General features: G+C 37.6%; 1 protein-coding gene, 2 non-coding genes and 1 pseudogene across 3 annotated transcripts in view; all 4 read right to left on the minus strand.

Moving 5' to 3' along the window:
• LOC136252145 (ubiquitin-like modifier-activating enzyme 1) overlaps window positions 1-20,105 on the minus strand; it is a 571,137-nt gene that overhangs the window by 521,326 nt on the left and 29,706 nt on the right. The gene's annotated exons all lie outside the window — the stretch shown is intronic.
• On the minus strand, window positions 2,268-2,349 carry Trnal-uag (transfer RNA leucine (anticodon UAG)). The gene has a single exon. It is a non-coding gene; the product is annotated as a tRNA-Leu (tRNA).
• Window positions 10,287-10,368, minus strand: Trnal-uag (transfer RNA leucine (anticodon UAG)). Its single transcript has one exon. It is a non-coding gene; the product is annotated as a tRNA-Leu (tRNA).
• Window positions 11,919-14,509, minus strand: LOC136252155 (ubiquitin-like modifier-activating enzyme 1; annotated as a pseudogene).

Consider the following 20,105-nt stretch of genomic DNA (forward strand, 5'->3'; position numbering starts at 1 on the left):
TCTATCTGTGTTGATAATTCAACCATGAATTTTATTAACTAAAAATTTCCAGCCTATGGTGTACAACAACGAATCTTTTATCGAAACTACACATCCATCATATGTACACACCACACACTGCACACACCACACACTGCACACTCACCCATTAAAAATGTTAATAACTTCATCCTTAGAATCACACCAGATAAAGGAAATTAGGTAAAAGGGATGACATCAGTGAACTGATTGTAGCTAATCAAGATCATATAACCATGTATGTCACACATCACCATGGTGACCAGCTCCTACATGACCTTATTAACTCAAACCATGGTGATGTTGCTAGCTTTTACAAGGGTCAACTAACATGGCTTCACAGCAGCAACTGGTAGAACACTTAAAGAAACTGCTAGACACTGCTAGGCAGGCACTGGGTGATTCATAGAATACTGTGGATGGATTCACACCACTAATTAAATCACCCACCACCTGTTTCTTTCAAACACAGCACACTACACAAACTATCCACACATTCACATTTAACACTCTGAGTTTTCCCTAACAAAACAAAGTAGAGCAGTAAAACTGTCAATTTGCTACCAACATCAAAGTCAACATCAAAGTCAATTGACTCAATTTATACCACATAAAGTAGAGTGGTGTTGAACTGCTCTTTAGAGAATCCCCTTAATACTGTGCTACTATTGATAATTTCAAATGCATGCATACACACATCCACACACATAAACACATCCACACACGCAAGTAAATGCAAATAAGTAAATGCAAATAAGCATACACACGTATGCACACATACACATGCATGCATGTACTACGCAGTGTACACACAGCTAGGCATATACATGAAACACACACAAACAAATCTTATTGGCTGACATCAGTCACACAAGGATACCCTCAGTTTCAGGGCCAACCCTGTTCTGATGGGCGACCACATTGATACCAGGATTCATTTGTTTGATAGCTCTAGCAGCAACTTCACTTTTCATTTTCTATAAAATTAACAAAAACACAATAAGTAAGTATCTGGCTATTTGTATTGTACACAATACAAACACACCATACACACACACAAACAGAAAGCAAAAGTCCTGGCTGCTGTATACACGATCACCCCTACCTAGTGGAACACTGTGCACTACTTAAACACTACTAATTAGCGCAAACAAATCCTCCTGGGGCATGGTTGGTACCCTGCAGGAGGCTGTACTGCTAAAGTGTGGGCACCCAAAACCTCTCAACCATTATGTGAAACATAATATGAGTCAAGTTTCTTGCTCAAGGAATCAACAACAGCAACTGGACATCACTGAGCATATATGATTTCCAAGCAGGTACCACATGCACACATGTACACACACACTACGTACCTGCACATCTCCAGGACGGAATAAGAACTGCCTGTTCAGGTTACTCTTCTCAATACTGTCCATATCAGTCACAAACACTTTCCCATCAGCTCCACATGCTACACCCATCATGGCATAATTCTTCAACATTTCACAACCGATACCTCCAGCACCAACCTGAGTAAAGTATTCACAAGGGTTCAGCTATGGTACTATTCACATAGCAATATAGACTGTGTTAATTTAATACCAAGGTAGCATAGAAGTATAAAGGCTATGCAATACAACAGATTGTACAAGGTAAACAACATTTGGAACATAAGAAATTGATGTCGATTGCTTTTAGTAGATATCACTGTTACACTTGTATCCAACGTAGACGAGACATCCAGATAAGCAAAATTCAAGTCAAGTTCATCCAGTCAACAAGTCATAGAATGGCTTTAAAGTGTACCATACACCCATGAGCCAGACACATCAATGATTGCACACATTTCAAGTGATAAATGACTGGGACTTCCAACCATTAGTAATCATATATCTGTGTATGTGTAGTGTATTATGAGACACAACATTACCTAACACTCAACTTACCAGGAAATATTTCAAGTTACCTAGCTTCTTCTGGAACTCATTACCAAATACGGCTATCTGTCCATCATAACGACTGTTGCATGGTGCCACATCGGCTTCAGGCAACTCAATGTTTCCCTCCTGCAGGCTTTCCAGACTGTCGAGGTAGAGCCACTGAAATATTGGACTGAACTTGCCAGTACATGCCTATGAAGATTTTAAAATTAATGGTGAATAAAGTGTATTGTTGTGTGTTACCTTACGTATGTAGACCTGGCAAAAAAAATTGAAAATACATTTAACTACAAAATTATGTGCATTCCCAAAAAAAACAAAAAAAAATGACAGGAGTGGGATTCGAACCCACGCCACCAAAGTGACTGGTGCCTAAAACCAGCGCCTTAGACCACTCGGCCATCCTGCCTTGGTAAAAATATAGGCTTTAGACTTGTATTTGAAGACTCAAACACATCACAAATAGCTTGTGATACTCACAAACACTTAATTTAATGTTTACACAATAAATCACAACTCTTTAAGATATTTTTTAAAGTCTTCAAAGTTACTAAAATGCCCATATAAAGTAATATCAGCTGCAATATTCCAGTTGTTAGGTGTTGGTCCAACTGTTGCTATGGCTTCGTATCAGTCTCACTAGTGGTGTGCAGATTTTATATAACAAAGAACTTATCGTGACCAAAATATGAAATTTTAGCTGCAATAAAACACAAACACAACAAGATTCAACAGTTTATATCATGTCTACATCTTGTTGCTATCCTATACTGCAGCAAACAATACACACAGCTCCTTGAAAGACTACACATAAGTTGACAAAGTGTGTCTTGTGACCTCGTATTGACTAAGTAAGGCAAAGTAAACAAACACCATCGACATAGTATGTAAACATTCTAGAACAATGTATGGACAGTTGATTGGTTCAAATTTACCAGCCCTTTTGAAGATGACATTCACACCAGTCAAGATAATCTAACTTAAATAATGCCTTGTGAATCTTCGGGTAGGTCAGCTTTGAAAATAACAATGAATGCCAAAAATTTACACAAAAAGTACATACTAGTAAGCACCTAAGACCCTCTAATTGAGATAACCGTTCACTTATTAATAAAAGCACCAAATTTCTTATGAGGTTTGTAACACATGTACTAAGTGATTTTAGAAGGGAAGGCATGTAAAAAGTCCTTTGGAACACTACTTTTTGGACCTTGTGAATAAAACTATTTGTTTACATGGAAAACAATCAAGTTTAAAGGCTGGATCTAGTATTAGACCAGTACAAAGCCTGCAGCTGCAACAAATGGCCATTAAAATGTCACATGAAACAAATTGTTTTCTCAGCTTGGCAGTAAACAAAATGACTGAAAATGCTATTTTCAAGGGGTTTTATTAAAATTTTGCATTTCCAATGCACACAGTTCTGTAGTGAGGATCATTCTGATTTCTTTACTGAAGTTGTATAACAAAAGTTATCGAATGATGAAGTTTTAATTGGTTACGGGTGGACACAAAATCATTGGAATATCACCAAATAACAAGGTATTTCTACAATACTAATCAGATTTGATCAACATTGCAAAGATAATTGCTTGATTTATGCATATACAGAGGGGATTTCAATAATTTTATGTCCACCTGTAACCAATCAAAACTTCATCATTTGATAAAGTTTGTTATGCACTTTTGATAAATAAATGATACACATCAGGATGATCCTTGTACATGATACTACAGAACTGTGTGCATTGGAAATGCAAAACTTTAATAAAGACCCTTGAAAATAGCATTTTCAGTCATTTTGTTTACTGCCAGACTAAGAAAACAATTTGTTTCATGTGACATTTTAATGGCCATTTGTTGCAGCTGCAGGCTTTGTACTGGTCTAATACTAGATCCAGCCTTTAAACTAATAGGATATTGATTGTTTTCCATGTAAACAAATAGTTTTATTGACAAGGTCCAAAATATTGGGTTCCAAAGGACTTTTTACATGCCTCCCCTTCTCACTTAGTACACGTGTTACAAACCCCATAAGAAATTTGGTGCTTTTATTAAAAAGTAAACGATTTTGTGGTTTAGGCGCTGGACTATACAAACACTACCTAAAGATTGCCAATTCCATAGCTACATACAAGCTATAGAGGGATTGCACGCGTGATGCGTTATGACGTATTATCATAAAATGCTTAACAACCGTTGCTTGTCAGACATTTGTGAGGTATGCGAGTGAAGGCTACAACCATTGTCAAAGGTTTAGTGTAGAATGGAACACGTTCACCAGGTTAGTCACTTGGATAGCCATCATAAAAATTGTACGAAGTGTTAACGTTCACAACTAATCGACGAAAAATTGATATTACGCTTGTCCAACTTAGTGCTAGTATTTAATGTTTGTTTCTAACCTTATCCTAGCTTTTGACAGAGATTCTCTTACAGTGTATTTGGTAAAGCGTGGTGACCAAGTAAGTGCATTCGCCCCATTGCGTTCCATTGAAAAGTAAAACCTCACAAATGTCAGACTAGCAACAGTTGTTAAGCATTTTTTATCACAACAGTTTTCGCATGCAAGTCCTCTATGGTTGGCATTTCAATGGTTTATTAGATTAGCAGGGGTACCAGTTGTCCACATTGTCCTGAATACATTCACCTATTATTTACAGTGTACACAATCAGTCGTGCTTGAGTTGGTCAGTTTATTCAATACAATGGCAGTTGCTATGGTGATTCTAGCATTGTTTAAACTATTAATTAATATTTACCCTTCAAAGCCTTAATTAATTTTGAAAATGAAATACACCTATACACTACAACAGATTCAAAATAATCGTTCTCTCATTTTTGCCAAGAGTCCATAATACTCTTGTTTTTACTATCATGTCAATAACTTTTAAACAGTTCACTGTGAAATAATAAAAACAGCTAGGATAGAAGTAAAGTGTAACTGATGCCATTGCTGCATTTCAAATACACGTAATTTGTACATAATAAAGTTTTATTACTGTACAACAGCAAAGTTGGCTTTGTGTATATAGGCACGGAAGGCTTGCTTACGCAATGCAGCTTTACAATTCCAAACAAAAACAAAAAAAATCCAATAGATTTCATTGAACACCATACTTAGTTAAATGCCATGGCATTTATCTTAGTACCAAATATCAATGCAGTGACTATTCAAACTCGACCACAACTCGTCAATAAAATAAAATGTATTTAATTTAAGCTCATAGCTTTTAAAATTGATTGTGGTCATGTTCAAGTGCTGCTACTATTGAAGGCAGTGCAATATTATTATCTTAGTAAATACAGTATGTACATTGTGAAAAGTAAAGCTTGGTGGTGTAAAAAAGTGAAAGAAGAAATAAACCAAAATTTTAACAAACAGAATAGTAACTTTATCAGTGTTCACTTATAGCAGAACTATAAATAAGGACCAGAAGATCAGACACCTATTGATGAGGGTAGCACAACACTTCCATGTACTGTAAATTACTTTTCTATTACACATAAATATCAACCTCAAACTTTATTGTGCAACCAAATATTAGACAGGAAATCTGAAAAAAATTGTTTGTTATTTCAAAATTTGCTGCAGAACTTTGCCAAGTTAGGAAAGATGACATCACGGATCATCCTACAGGTTACCATATATACTACTGTATAGCGGGTTTTTCTTGCAGACGAATTTATTTGCGAAAATAAAATCATGCGACACTTAATCTCGCGAGGTGACAACTTCGCGACATTACATTCCTCCCGGGAATTTATTACTCAATGTAATAAGTGTTGGGGCACTAGATGGAAAGCAGTGAAATTTGTCGTGTTAGCCGTGTTTCTTTGTACAGGGTATCTTTGCTTGTATCCAGGATGAATTGATGCAGGCACCTGAAGTTTGCCAGGGTAGGGCAGCCATGTTCAGCGATGTTTGGTGAAGAAACACGTGTCGTGTAGTGGAGCAAGCAACTGATTGAGCCATTATGAATGTTCCAACACAAGTTGTACAGGCACTAAAAACCTACTGATAACAAACTCCATGTGATTAAATATGGTGAATTAAACGCGAGATTAAAGTCCTTGCGATAAAAACCGCTATACGGTAAATGATGCAATGGTAGCTCTGACCATTTTAGTATGTTACCCATTGGTAGAGGACCACTAATTTGTTTAACAGTACAACAACACGACCATAAGAGGTAGTAAGCTGATGAGAGGTTAGTTTATCACTTACCCCACTAACAGAATTCATATCTAGGACAGGATAAGAGACTTGACCCCAAACAAGACGAACCTGCTTTACAAGGATATTCATTTTATCAAACTATCAACACAACTGTGTGCCATTTTTAGAACTACATGCCTAAATTACATGATTTGTTTTTTTATTCATACATTCCAATATGTGTGGTGTGCACAGAATTTAGAACTGAAACTAAATAGTGTCAACCAGACAGAAACTACACTATACCTACCCATACTGACAGGGCTCATACACACTAACACACATGTTCTCAATGTTTTCGTGCTTTCTTGCCCTATAACTCTACATATTATTGTGTCACAATGAAATGAAAACAAACTGTAAAGGTGCACAGTAAGCACCTCAATAGTCGTAACATAGCGCACATTCCTATATTAACCAGTACACAGAAATATTGGAATTTTCAACTAGAGTAGGGACCATAGCACATCGATAAAAAGTACTGAAACAAGTTGGAGTAATGCACAATATTAAATCACAGTAAAACAATAAGAAGTGTAATATCCTTACTGTGCATTTCCATTATGGTATCTTGAGCACAGTAGGAATATAACACTTCTTATTGTTTTACTGTGATTTCACAAGTATAAGAAAAAATTACAGTAGGGACAGTGTATAGTGCTGTAATAAAAAGTACTGAAACAAGCTGGATTGGAGTAGCTAGTACGTAATGTCCAAATACTGTAAAATAATAAGAAGTGAATATTCCTACTGTGCTACACTCAATGCACAGTAGAGATAATCACTTCTTATTGTTTTGCAGTATTTGGACATTACGTACTACTCCGATCCAACTTGTTTCAGTACTTTTATTGCAGCACTATACACTGTCCCTACTCTAATTGAAAATTCTTAATTTTTTTCTTATACTTGTTTGTGAATTTTTTTGCTAGCTCATGACTACTAAATAGCCTGCTTTTCACAAAACTAGTCACAATATTTTAAAAGAGTTAATCACAGCACTATTATATTATGACTCATACAATAACAACTGATCAGTAGGCGTGGCTCTACATAAGCCTACAGACAATAATGGACGTGGATTCATGCATACCTACAGACTGATGAATGGGTGTGGCTACCATATGTCTACAGACAGTAATTTACGTAAGTGGGCATGGCTCACAAAAGAAGCAGGGCTACGCTATGACGTACGTGTGGTAACAATTTAGCAAGACTCGAATAATCTGTAAAGCGGGACCTGGATGTCCCGACTCGGTTTAACATTGTTACTAAATAAACTATATTTATTGACTTACACATTGCTATATAGTTCGCCGTGAGTTGCTCTGTCTGATCGATATCAACAGCGAGTTACGTACACGTGTGTTCAAATAGTTTGGTGCAACCGGCGACCATGTGTATTCGAATAGTTTGATGCAATATACACTGGTAGATGGAAGCCGTACTGTAGTCTATTAACACTCAGCGGTAGAACCTTGACTGATGGCCATGGCATTGTATATATGTTTATCACTATACCAAAGGTTTTTTCTTAAGTGAACTAGAAATGTTTCTGCAAAAGAATTAGGGCTGTAGCTGTAGCCAGTTTTCCACTACACTTGACTGAAGACGTCAGACAGGCAGGCAGGCAGTAGAAAATTCTGTTGAATAATTCTTCTTAAAATTCTGTAGCAACTTGATGGAAACGTTTCGGGTCGATCTGAAGACACTTTTGGGCTTGGTTCTACCCAACCAACACTGTCATGTCGTTGTGAGGAAAAATCGCGGCAGGTTTTTGGGTTATATTATATCACAGATCACCCCCACACCTTCGATGTCCCTACTATACAGTACTATCGTACTGTATGATATCGTGCACTACTCCAACTTGTTTCAGTACTTTTTACCGATGTGCTATGGTCCCTACTCTAGTAGAAAATTCCAAATTTTTCTGTGTACTTTTTTGTTAAACTTTTTTGTAAATAATTATTATGACTGGTCAACCCATGCATACCGCATCTGAAATGGCGCCGCGCACCCCAGCAATATCAATTATCGTCTGAAAAGAGTATCCATTACGCTTCGTTGTCATCAAAATAGCCACTATGAAATATATGGACAATTTCCATTACGAAGGGAAGCTATCATGTGCTACCGCCAAATCAACACTTTTCACTGTCAGCAAAGATGAATGGGACACAAAGGTAAGTCCATGAAGAATGCATTGTACGTACTGCGGTATTCCAGGCACCTCTCGCACCGAAGCGACGTTGAACAGTGAAAATATCAAGCCCGTAGTCTTAGTCGTTATCGAGTTACGCTTGTTTGAAGGCATCAGTCAGTCAGGCAGTCAGTAGAAAATTCCGTTAAATAAACTATTTTTAAAATTCCATAGCAACTTGTTGAAAGTGTTTCAGGTTGATCTGAAAGCTTGTTTGGGCTTAGTTTTTCCTAACCAACACTGTTTCATCGTCGTCGGGGAAAACTGAGGATGGTTTTTGGGTGATGCTATTTTGTGGGCCGCACCTACTCCTTTGTGGTCCCTACTATATAGTACTATCATACTGTATGATGCAAGTAAGTTCCTCGCCAATGACAGGAGTCCAATGTCTTTATAAACATGGTAGCTATACAACTGCTCCCTCTTCTCTTCCAATGTATTCCTAGCTATTAAAATAAGTTTTATTTTCACGGAGAGCTGCGTTCACGGAAATTTGTGTCACGCTCTTAAGATTCATTATAAATTATAGATGCAGTTGACTACTGTACATACTAGGGCTGAGCAATACTGCCATTTTCGTATCACGATCAATACTAAAGCCACTATTCACGATACTGAATAGTTCACGATACTTATAAATAAATCAATCATAGCTGGTGCTACATAGTGTATTCCTCAGTAATCCTGCAGGAAGTGTTTAAAAACTAGCCACTGTCATCCTGTTTACAGTAACAGTTATTGTAACACATGCTTTGAGGTTATGTTATGGTGTACATACCTCTCTGCAGGGGTAACCAAGTTATGACTTACAAGGATTCTTAGCTATAACAAATGGATTTTTAATGACAGTAATGTACAGGCATGGTATCATGATAGTTAATAAGAAAATATCGCGATATCAATACTTTCAAAATATCGTGATATATCGCCAAAACTGTAGTATCACGTACTGTAGACTAGTTTCGAAAAATAAATTTGTAAAGTCATCATTTTTGATTAATCAGTAAAGCCAGCATTTTAAATTGAGCATGATTTTTCATGAATAGACACACCCTTCAGAAATCTTCACTTTGGCATGTAAAGATTATCAGCCACTGTCTTTTATAAGATAAAACCTTACTATATACAAATTTATAATCCACCTGTCAATCCAGTTGCTATGAGGCATATGATTACAGACAGTATTATCGTACATTCAAATCTTTTCACATCACATAGAGCATCTATGAGCTAGTGTAATGCTAAATCTTGTGTGAACAAAGTTTGAGTCAAAATTGGAAAAGAGACCCACACTCGGGGACCTGGAATTAACCACACCTGATAATGTGTCACACATTTTCTACATCTGTTAGCACTACAGGATACTTTGGGACCTCTACTAGATGTAGGTATCCTCATTTTTGAGTTTCCATTTTGCATGCAACCTTTTGATACGATAATCTACAAATATGCACTAACTTTTATCACTTCCTGAGCAGTAATGGAGCCAATCACAGCCTGCATTGGGGCCACGTCCCCTGAGACAACATATGCCAACCAGGTAAACAGCTTTTCATTAATCTTGTCAATCTGTAAATTGTACGTTGCTATAAACTGCAAGAACACTGCCAATATTTGCATGCACACACAAAGAGTCAATTTACAATATTTTAATACCCTTTACAATGAATACTGCATGGGACTGTGTACCTTGGCTTTGGCACCTTCGTTAACCACTTTAGCCTCTTCCATGAACTTTACTGCATCTTCCTTGTTGTAAGGCTTGGGCAAGGACCCATGCTTCTTCCTGTAAGCATGCAGAGCCTAAAGAAGAACAATGGGATTATTTCTAAGTGTGCACAATAAACACAATAAAATCCTACTTATACTCATACAACAGAAAATGGAAAAATTACAGTGTGAAGAAAAAGAACAAAAATAAAAATGACAGGAGTGGGATTCGAACCCACGCCACCAAAGTGACTGGTGCCTAAAACCAGCGCCTTACACCACTTAGCCATCCTGCCTTGAAATTCAAACACCAATAACTATGCATTTTAAAGTATTGATTTCTCTTTATAAACTGCCTTGGATGCTTTTACTACAAAGTATACACCTGGCTGCGGCTTCAGTTGTACATGCAGTTAAACCTGTTTATCTGATCATCACAATTCTGTCCAGAAATTCCTGAGTGGTGGCCTAAAGTTAACATGAACTGATATGCTGTGTGTTGTATTAGGGTATATTGCATGTGTATCAGTGATATATGTAAGAATTGTACTGGTCGGACTTAAGAGGGTACTGGTCGGTTTTTAGAGGTACTGGTCGCTTTGAACCACTGCCGACCAGTGTGGGCAGACTGCTGGATCATTGTAGGAAAGGTCACCTATTACATAAATCCTTAAGTGTCTCATTTAATTGCATGCACACATATTAAAGTAACATTGTCAGTTATTCTGAGTAAATCGCATCACTAAAATTCTATGACACCTGAGTTAGATGCTTGGACAGTACACCAAATACAGTGTATACAATAATATGTCACCAGATCTATCTAAATCCGTACAAGCCTAAATTTACAGTATAAAGCATTGAATAAATTGGGTGAAATACTTGCATATTATTGAAAAAAATTCGTAAATTTTTTGAACCCTCTTTCTTAGTAAAGGAAGGGACTAACAATAAAAGCCTGGATATCATCTTATTCGCCTGCTAAAGAGGAGTTGGTAAATCTTTGTTTCGCTGCAGTAGATCCAAGGATACGTAAGTTATGAGCATTTGTTTACGTCACATTGAAGTGATCGTACATGATCGAGTTTTCTTCACGAATTTCGCCTTTGTATGCAGGCGAGTAAAGGAAAACTTACCCAGTAATTGATTCTCCTGTTCATGACAAACACGTTGGTGAAAATTTTAGCTCTGTACCTCAATCTGTTGGTAAGTTACAGCTCTTTCTGCAAGCGCCTGTAATTTATTTTCCCTATACTTGCTGTACAAATCAATTTTTCTGTTGTTGCTATTTTTACTTTGTAGGGCTGTAACTCCTAAAGATATTGGCATATGAGGCTGAAGTTCACCAGAGGGTACACTTGGCTAAGTAGATCATAAATATTTAATAAACAGGAATTTGAAAAATGTGCAATTGTGTCAGGTTTCCGTAGATCCGGTCACATATGGTACTATTGTTTTTTCTTCTTCCCTAGTTCACCTGGAAAGCTACATGGAGCTGAGCCGGGCATTCCATCTTGCCAAAATCTGTCAGCTGAAACTGAGGCTCATCCATGGCCTCCTTGATGGATTTCTATTTGGAACAAGACAGAAATGATAGTCACACAAATATAACAAATGTATAATGACTCAACATCCTGATTAGTTGGATATCCTGACCTCTATCAATATGTGCACACAGAAACCATACATAGGTTGTGTGCGCATGTGTGTCTTTGTGTGCGTGGGTATTGTGTGTTTGTGTGTATGTGTGTGTGTGCATTTGCGCGTAGATGGTGTGTACACAAATGTGTCTACAGTATGTCTTCACAAGTCACAGTAGCACAGTAGTTGTAACTCACAAATTGCAGGGTCTCAGACATCTTCACTTGAGTACAAATTCCTCCTCTAACATAAGGGGACAGTCCACTAGTGTCTCCAATACTGAATGTGTAGGGACCTGAAGAAACATTACAAGTTATTACATACTTTAACTGGGCAGATCTCTTTGCATACACATACACCTTTCCTGCAACACACAAATGACATTTTGGAAGTGGCATAACATGTGTATCACCTCATGCACACAAATGTCCATTTCACAAGGTCACTAACCTAGATAGGTGACCTCCCTCAGCTCACAGCCATTCAGTTCTGTCATCCCCTGTAATGAACATATGTACACGTAAAGTAGTACATGCAAGCATGCACACTTCATGCACGCTTAGCCACGCTGCAAAAATACATGCACTACACACACACACAGTATACAGACCTAAAGGTAACATAGTCTCCAGTCTGAAAGCTATGCCTCATCTCTTCCAAGCATGTCACCACACTATCCTTATCCTAGTGTGTGACATGCAAAATGAACAAAATACTCAACCAAACTCCATACCTGAGTTACAGCAGATATCATACAGCTAACAGGGGTCATATGACAGGGGTTTCCCCATTATTGTCAAACACAACAAAGTCTTGACCAAAATCACAAAAGATTTCTCTGTAACAAAATATGGAATAGTAAAGTACAAGTAAGCAATGTTGCCACTAAGCAGCACACACCACCCTCACCCAAACAGGCCCTTGGTATCTGCCACAATCAGTTTGATTCCTTTACTATGAGTGAATTCTCCGATCTTAACCTGTTCTTCTAAACTTGAATTGGTAAGTACCACAACCTGAAAAGAGAAAGAGGTGCATGCGTTACCGTAAGTTTCATACAATGCTACCTGGTTATGTCATAAGTACAAACACGCCCACACGACACACCCATATGAGAACAACTAGCAAACAAAACACTACACTATACTTTTACTACACACCTGAAATTGTACGACAAAATCTTCAGTTAAAGGGGAAGTGTTGACATTGACGGGCACATAACTGTATAGCTCTGACAAGCGAGCAACACACGCCTCAGCTCTGTTCTTCCCAACATCCTCTTGAGTCAAGAAGAACTATAACAAAGAAGCAAACAATCAACACAATGGTTAACGGAACTTGAACACACAGTATATACAGCAAAACATCACATAGCAGCCATCCTGTTTATAGGACCACCTCATTAATATTGAAGATGCTCTGTGATCAGACCTCACTAAAACTGAATACATAAAAAAATCTAGACCTATTATACATGCATACATACGTACATACGTACTTACTTACATACATACAAACCTGTGAAGATAGCTCAGCCAGCTGGGCTGGTTCAGTGTCATGAAGAGTGACAGATTTCACACCTCCCAATATGACATTCTTAGCTAACAAACACACATGTGTAACATACAGTAGTCACCAAACTGAAAACTAGTATTACACTCCACATACATACTTCAGACATAACTCTATGCAATATAATACACTAAAGTTGAAATACAAGTATAAACACCTTGGCAACTTCAACCAAAGTAAATTAAATAACTCCCGATTACCAAACTACAGGGTTTATTGACACATTAACTGGTCCTTTCAAACCTGATCTTTGTTGTGCACTTGTTTTAAGGTACTTACCAATTTCCACCCCCAATCCTTTCATGCCAGATATAAGCACATTGGATCTGCCCATCTTACGCATGGCATCGTGTTCCAGCACATAGCTAGCAACAACACACACATAAACCACTCAACATCACAAACAACATGTACATAGCAACCACAAGCCACGCCTACACTTTTGAGTGGGAAGACTGACCATACAAAATGGCTTCCTTTAAACTAGACAGGAACTAAAACTACAAATTCCATGAAAATAACAAGCTAGAATAGAACTTGCAAAGACATGCCAAAAAGGGCCACAAAAGGATGTTGCCATTTTCTGGCACCTGCAGACGTGCAGTGATTCTACAAAAATGCAAGCAGTTGGCTAGATTTGATGCTTTGTAGCTGAAATTATATTGTAGTACTAAAACCACAATATTAGGTAGCCTTGGCTACATTAACCGTACTTAATTGGTGGTGCTCATTAAATAGGATAAGGTAAGTATTTAACAACTTTTTAACGCACACCACTTACAGTTGTCTGGAGTAAAGCCCTTCATCGATTTCCTGTGCTTCACTCATACTCATCTACGATTACAAAACACACCGACTAACAGTGCAGACATGCCAACTCCCACGCATTAGGCGTGAGTCAATAATCTCACGCTCTCACGCCTAACCCTCTGTTTCTCACTGTATCAGCTTAGTTCTCACGCATTTCTCACGCCTGATCTACTTCATAATTAGCCCTGTGCTTACAGCTCTGTGCTTATTTTTGTACTTTGAGCATGCAGCGAGCTTTTTTATTTTTGGTCTTCACTACCAAAAATCCTGGAGCTACACTTGAGTCTGGTCCACATTGCTGGTAGTGTTTGAGGTCTCACTCCTAAAATTGTTCAGAGGTTGGTATCTCTGACTAACAACGAGCAGTGAACAGAAAAAATCCCAACTTGGAGGCAAGAAATTTTCGTGGGATAATAATTTCGTGGTGCAAACAATATTCAGTGATTATTCACGAAAATTAGTGATTTTACAGAAAAATCGTCTAAGCGGTTAACAGTATGCAATCATTATTATGGTGGCCGAGAGTTGGTTGGCTTAATCGCTCAATCAATAGCGCTTAGGCGCGACACTAGTAGCATTAGTGCTGTGACACTCAAGATCTCCTACAGTCACATTGCTGTCGACTCTAGGTGGAACCCACAAATTTGAGTAAGTTTATAGAAACAATCCAATTACTGTTTTTCATTGAATGTGTCAGTGTTGATTGAAGAATACAATGGAAATCATTAGGGAATAAATATCATTGATTGGTAGTTGATTCCATAGGGTAATTGAAGTCTTAGATAAAAACTAAATTTGTATGCATCAACAGTAGCAGATGGTTTGATCAACTTATCCTGGTTTCCTCGTAAACATCTTGTAGAATGTACAATATAACTGGGGATAGGAAGCTCAGTCTAGATCTACTAGGTGATTGACAATCTTGTAGAACATCAAGAGACGAAGCCTTGTATGGTGGTACACTATGGATTTTAACTTTAATGAATTTGGGATATGTGATATACTACTTCGAGTACTACTTAATCTGCGGTAATCTGACACAATAAAACAAGCGGCATGTTTCTGAACAGCTTCTAGTTTATTGATGTAGTATTGTGTGTTCACATGATGGTTGAATGTAAGCTTGCTGTCAAAATTGATACCCAAGTATTTAGCACTTGCAACAGGATTCAGTTTTTTGCCGTGGAGGGTGTATTCCGCAATGTAAGGATTATGTTCTAATGTGATTTTAATATCATGCATTTCTCTGTATGAATTTCATCCCCCAGGTCTCTTCCCATATTTCCAGTTTTCTCAAATCTTCTTGAAGTATTTTAGCGTCGTCCGGTGTATCAATCTTTCTGAACAAAATACAGTCATCAGCAAATAAATGACAGGAAGATGATAAATTGGTAGTGATGTCATTGATATAATAGTGGTCCCAACACACTTCCCTGAGATATGCCACTAGTTACGTTTATAGGTTTAGAGGTGGCACCACCACATACCACATGCTGAGTACGGCTGTCCAAAAATTCAGTAATCCAGTTCAAGATGTTACCACTTACACCATAATGTTGAAGCTTTGTGAGCAGTAAGTGATGCGGAACTCGGTCAAAAGCCTTGCTAAAATCTAGTAACACGGCATCAGTTTGACCTTTGTTGTTTAAGCTAGAAGCAAAATCATGAGATGTTTTTATTAATTGCAGTTCAGTATTAACACTGACACATTCAATGAAAAACAGTAATTAATAATCTAAAGACATTGTTTTTATACTCAAATTTGTGAGTTTTACAATCATAAATAAATAATATATATAGTCGATTGCATCGTAGCTAGACTATATACTGAGCTAGGCAATGACAAGAGCAAGAAGGGAAGAGCTAATCTCTTCTGAAATCAACAAGTCACGGGTGAGTGGTGAATGTATTTTAGGATCAGTCTCGAGCACAAAGTTTCCACTGAAAACACTGTTGAAAAATACATTCAATCACAAAACAATGACTAGTTGGTGTATGGTAATATTAGACCTCTTCTTGACCAGTGCACTCTTACTGGCTAGTAGTACTACACATCCTTCCATACCAATGTTGATTCATACACTGTAAAAGAAAAAGTCAGTGTATGTGTTTTGCACACCACTGAAGATAGTCATGTATGTATGTAGCACCCTATGAATGATTGCTTGACTGATTGATGATTTTACCAATAAATGTAACCATTGAATATAGTAGCTACATTGCTTTTGAAAGTCAGTACATATATATCATATAGCTAAATGATAAAGTACAACCATTGCCTTGAATACAAACTTTCCAAAGAAGATGCCGTGCACTTTACAATGACCACAGCATCATTGAAAATTTTGCAACCATGAATAACAGTCCTTCCCTTCCCTAGTGAAAATAGCAGTCAGAGAGTGGTTGGAATGTAGTTAGATTCAGTACTACCACTGACTGTATGGTTTCATCTTTATTAATATCAATTTAAGTGAATATCTTGCAGATTCTGGAGTCCAATTCAACTTTGAGCTCAAACTACACTGTGTTGTTCCTTATTTTACAGCTATAGAGCTATGATAGAATGATTTCACTATGTTAAGTGGCTCACAATGCTTAGCTATTGATTGATTTGTGACTGGGATAGGCAGCTTGTTGTTGATAGTATCCCAAGGAGCTGAAACATCACAGCTCCAGTAAAACAATATACAACAATAACTAATAGGTACAAGTATATACGTAATTGTAGAAATATACATAAAATAGTAAGTAGGTCGTCGTCCAGCCTTGGTTGTCAGCAAAACTGTAGGTAATCAGAAAATTTATTGAGTGAATCACATTCAATAAGTCAGTGGGGTAATTTGTTCCAATCTTGGATGGTCTTAGGGAAGAAGCTCATCTAATAATATGTTGCGGATGACCATGGCACTGCGAACAGTGTGAAGTGGAGAGGATGGAATAGGTGGGTGTTGTAAGCAGATTTAAGTGGGCTGTACTAAGGTGGTACATTGATGGATGAATTCGTTTTTACAGTTATAAAACATGGTAAGCCTAAACTGTTAAAATGATGCTGTTCTAGAGTAGGCCAATTTAATGCCAATACCATGTCTGAAACACTGTTTTGTCAATCGATAGTCTTCCATTACCCATCTTGCTGTTCTACGTTGGGTCTTCTCAATATTATCAATTAGATACTTCCGTTGGGGGTCTCATACATTTGCAGCATATTCAAGCACTGGTCTTACTAAGCTAATTCTTTGAATTCTTTAGTGCACTTGTGTAGCGACTACTTGATAAGGTTAAGAACTTTAGTTGCCTTATTGATCTTCAGTTGGATATGATAAGACCACATCATAGTACTATGTAGTCTAGCCCCTAGTCGTGCTGGTCCGCAATTTCTAAGGCATGCTCAGGGATAATACTGTGGGGATTGAAGCAGGATGATCTGGTACAGGTCATTGATACACATGCATTTCCCAATGTTCAGCGTTATCTGCCAGGTGTTTGTCCGTTGAACAAGGTGACTGAGGTCTTGTTGTAAGAGAAGACGATCTTGAGGTGATTTAATCACTCTATATAACACACAATCATCAGCATAAAGACGGATGGAGGAAGTATTGTTAGTATCTATGTCATTAATATATAGTAAGAACATTAGGGGTCCAAGGACAGTGCTCAGTGGAACACCAGACAAGACTTCCTTTGTGGAAGATGTGCAACCTTCGACTAAGACTCTCTGTGTTCTGGAGGTGAGCCAGGTGGTAATCCATTTATGAATGTTAGACTGTTTACCGTAATTGGAAAGTTTAAGTAGTAATTTATTATGAGCAACTGTATCAGAAAAGTCAAGCAGTACCAGGTCAACTTGATAGTGAGCTTTTAAGATATCATCTACAAGAAAAATTAGTTGGGTATTATAGGAAAAGCCAGATCTAAGGGTTGATGATGTTGTAGATGTTCCATGATACAGTGGAATATGACGTGTTCCATAACTTTGCAGTTAATGATATTGGTTGATAATTGGCAGGAGTACTTTAATTTGTTATACCTCTCTTGAATACTGGAAAAAATGTTGGCGGTGAGCCAGTCATTTGGTAAGATGCCTGAATTAAGTGACTTGGAGCTACTTGCTCCGCACAGGTTTAGAGGATCCATGTGGGTATATCATTTGGGCCAGCAGCTTTACCAGACTTGAGATTCTTTAGTAGGGATACAATGCCACTGATGTGATATGTTGGGCATTGAGGGATACTGACTGGTAGGTATTACAGGAATGTTGTCATCTTCTCTGGTAAAAAATTGTTCTCCAAGTACTTCTACTTTAGTTGATGCTGTAATTTTCAAGCTATTATCAACTTCAAGTGGCACCACTGACTGAAAAAAGTTTTACGAGATCTCTTTACTAGTGACCAGAATCTCTTACAATTAATTGTGAAAGTCATCAAACAAGTGCTGACAATAATTCCCATGTGCTTGCCTTAAGGATTTGTTGACAACATCACTTGCAGACTTACGTACACTGGATCCAGTCAGAGGGGTTTGGGTACATCTAGCCTTGCTCTCTTTCGTTTCCTCTTTTGAGCTTTAATGTTTTTGCCATTCATGGCAGGTCTTTGTATGGGTTGATGGTTTTGCTGGGAATATACAATTCAACTGGTCTAGATGCAACAAAATGTTGTTAAGCCGCTGCCAATTGCTTACAACAGAGTATTGATAGGGTTCTTGAGAGAGGAATGTACCTGAGAAATGGTTCATTTCTTCTAAGATTCTTTTGGTTCTAGCCCTATGATAATTGTAAACTTTCCTCAGATGTTTTGCAGATGGAATACTTTAGGGAAGTTTAATTTTGAAGGTAACTGCTTCATGATCAGAGATGCCTAGCTTGCACAAAATTGAAATCGTTGATTAGGTCAAGATGCGTAGTAAATGCTAAGTTCAGTGTATGGTTGTTTTTGGTTGCTTGGATAACAAACTGTTCTAATCCAGAGTTGTTAATAACTTCAGTAAACAGATGATTTACATCACTACTATAAGTTGGGCTTGACTGTATACATCCTATATCCTCCTCCCATTCTATAGAAGAGAAGTTGAAGCCACAAGCAATGATGACATCTGGATTGTGAATTGATATTTTGCTCAGTGAGGCCCTGAGGTTGGTGATGCAATGGGATCAGTTGGATTGTTTGGAGGTCTGTAGAACAAACATATATAGATTAGTTTGGAGTTGCTTATACAAAGCTTGGCCCATTTCATTTCAGCATCATCGTTAAGTGATGGCTCTCTATTATAGGAATGTTACTGTTGTAAGCTATAAATACTAGCTCCACCACTACCTTCTTTACGATCTTTCCTGATAACATAGAAAGGTCATAGGAATATTTCAGAAGGTAGGTAAGTGCTGTCAAGATGACATTCACATCCGATGCAGATTTCAGCTCTAAGTTTATCAATGATTGCATGCAGCAATCCTTGTTTGGCTTGGCTTCTGATGCTACAGCAGTTCAAGCTTAAGATGCTGAGGTCAGCGGGTTGTTTGTGCTAATTAGATTAGTAGATGTGCTATCATTAGAAGAATAATTACTTATTAAATTGGATGTATCATTACTTATGTTATTATCAGTGCAGAGAGGAGGGTTTAGGTGCCTCTCTGCACTATTGTGTCATTTTTTTATAATTATTATACCATCTTTGTTTAAATTGATGAGTTCTTCCCTTAACTTTTTGTTTTTCTTCTGCTCCATGGGGGTTAGGTCTGGTGTAATAAAAATTCTCTTAATCTGAGGGGGATTATCTTCTTGCGTAGATGAATCTAGTTCCTAAGTATAGTCTTTTTGTCATCAATGTTAGATACAGTGCTTTTGAGAAGGCATGGCTTCTCACCTGAGGTCTTTTTGCCTAGTCTTATGGCATTGGTGATTGACGAATCCCCTCACAAATCCTCAACTGCTGCCCAAGTTCTCAGGTGAGATTGAAATTGGTACTACTTTTGATAGAACTTCATTAAACAAGCATATCCACAATATTGAAGAAT

This window comes from Dysidea avara, chromosome 4, assembly GCF_963678975.1.
Source record: "Dysidea avara chromosome 4, odDysAvar1.4, whole genome shotgun sequence".
Taxonomy (NCBI): Eukaryota; Metazoa; Porifera; class Demospongiae; order Dictyoceratida; family Dysideidae; genus Dysidea; species Dysidea avara.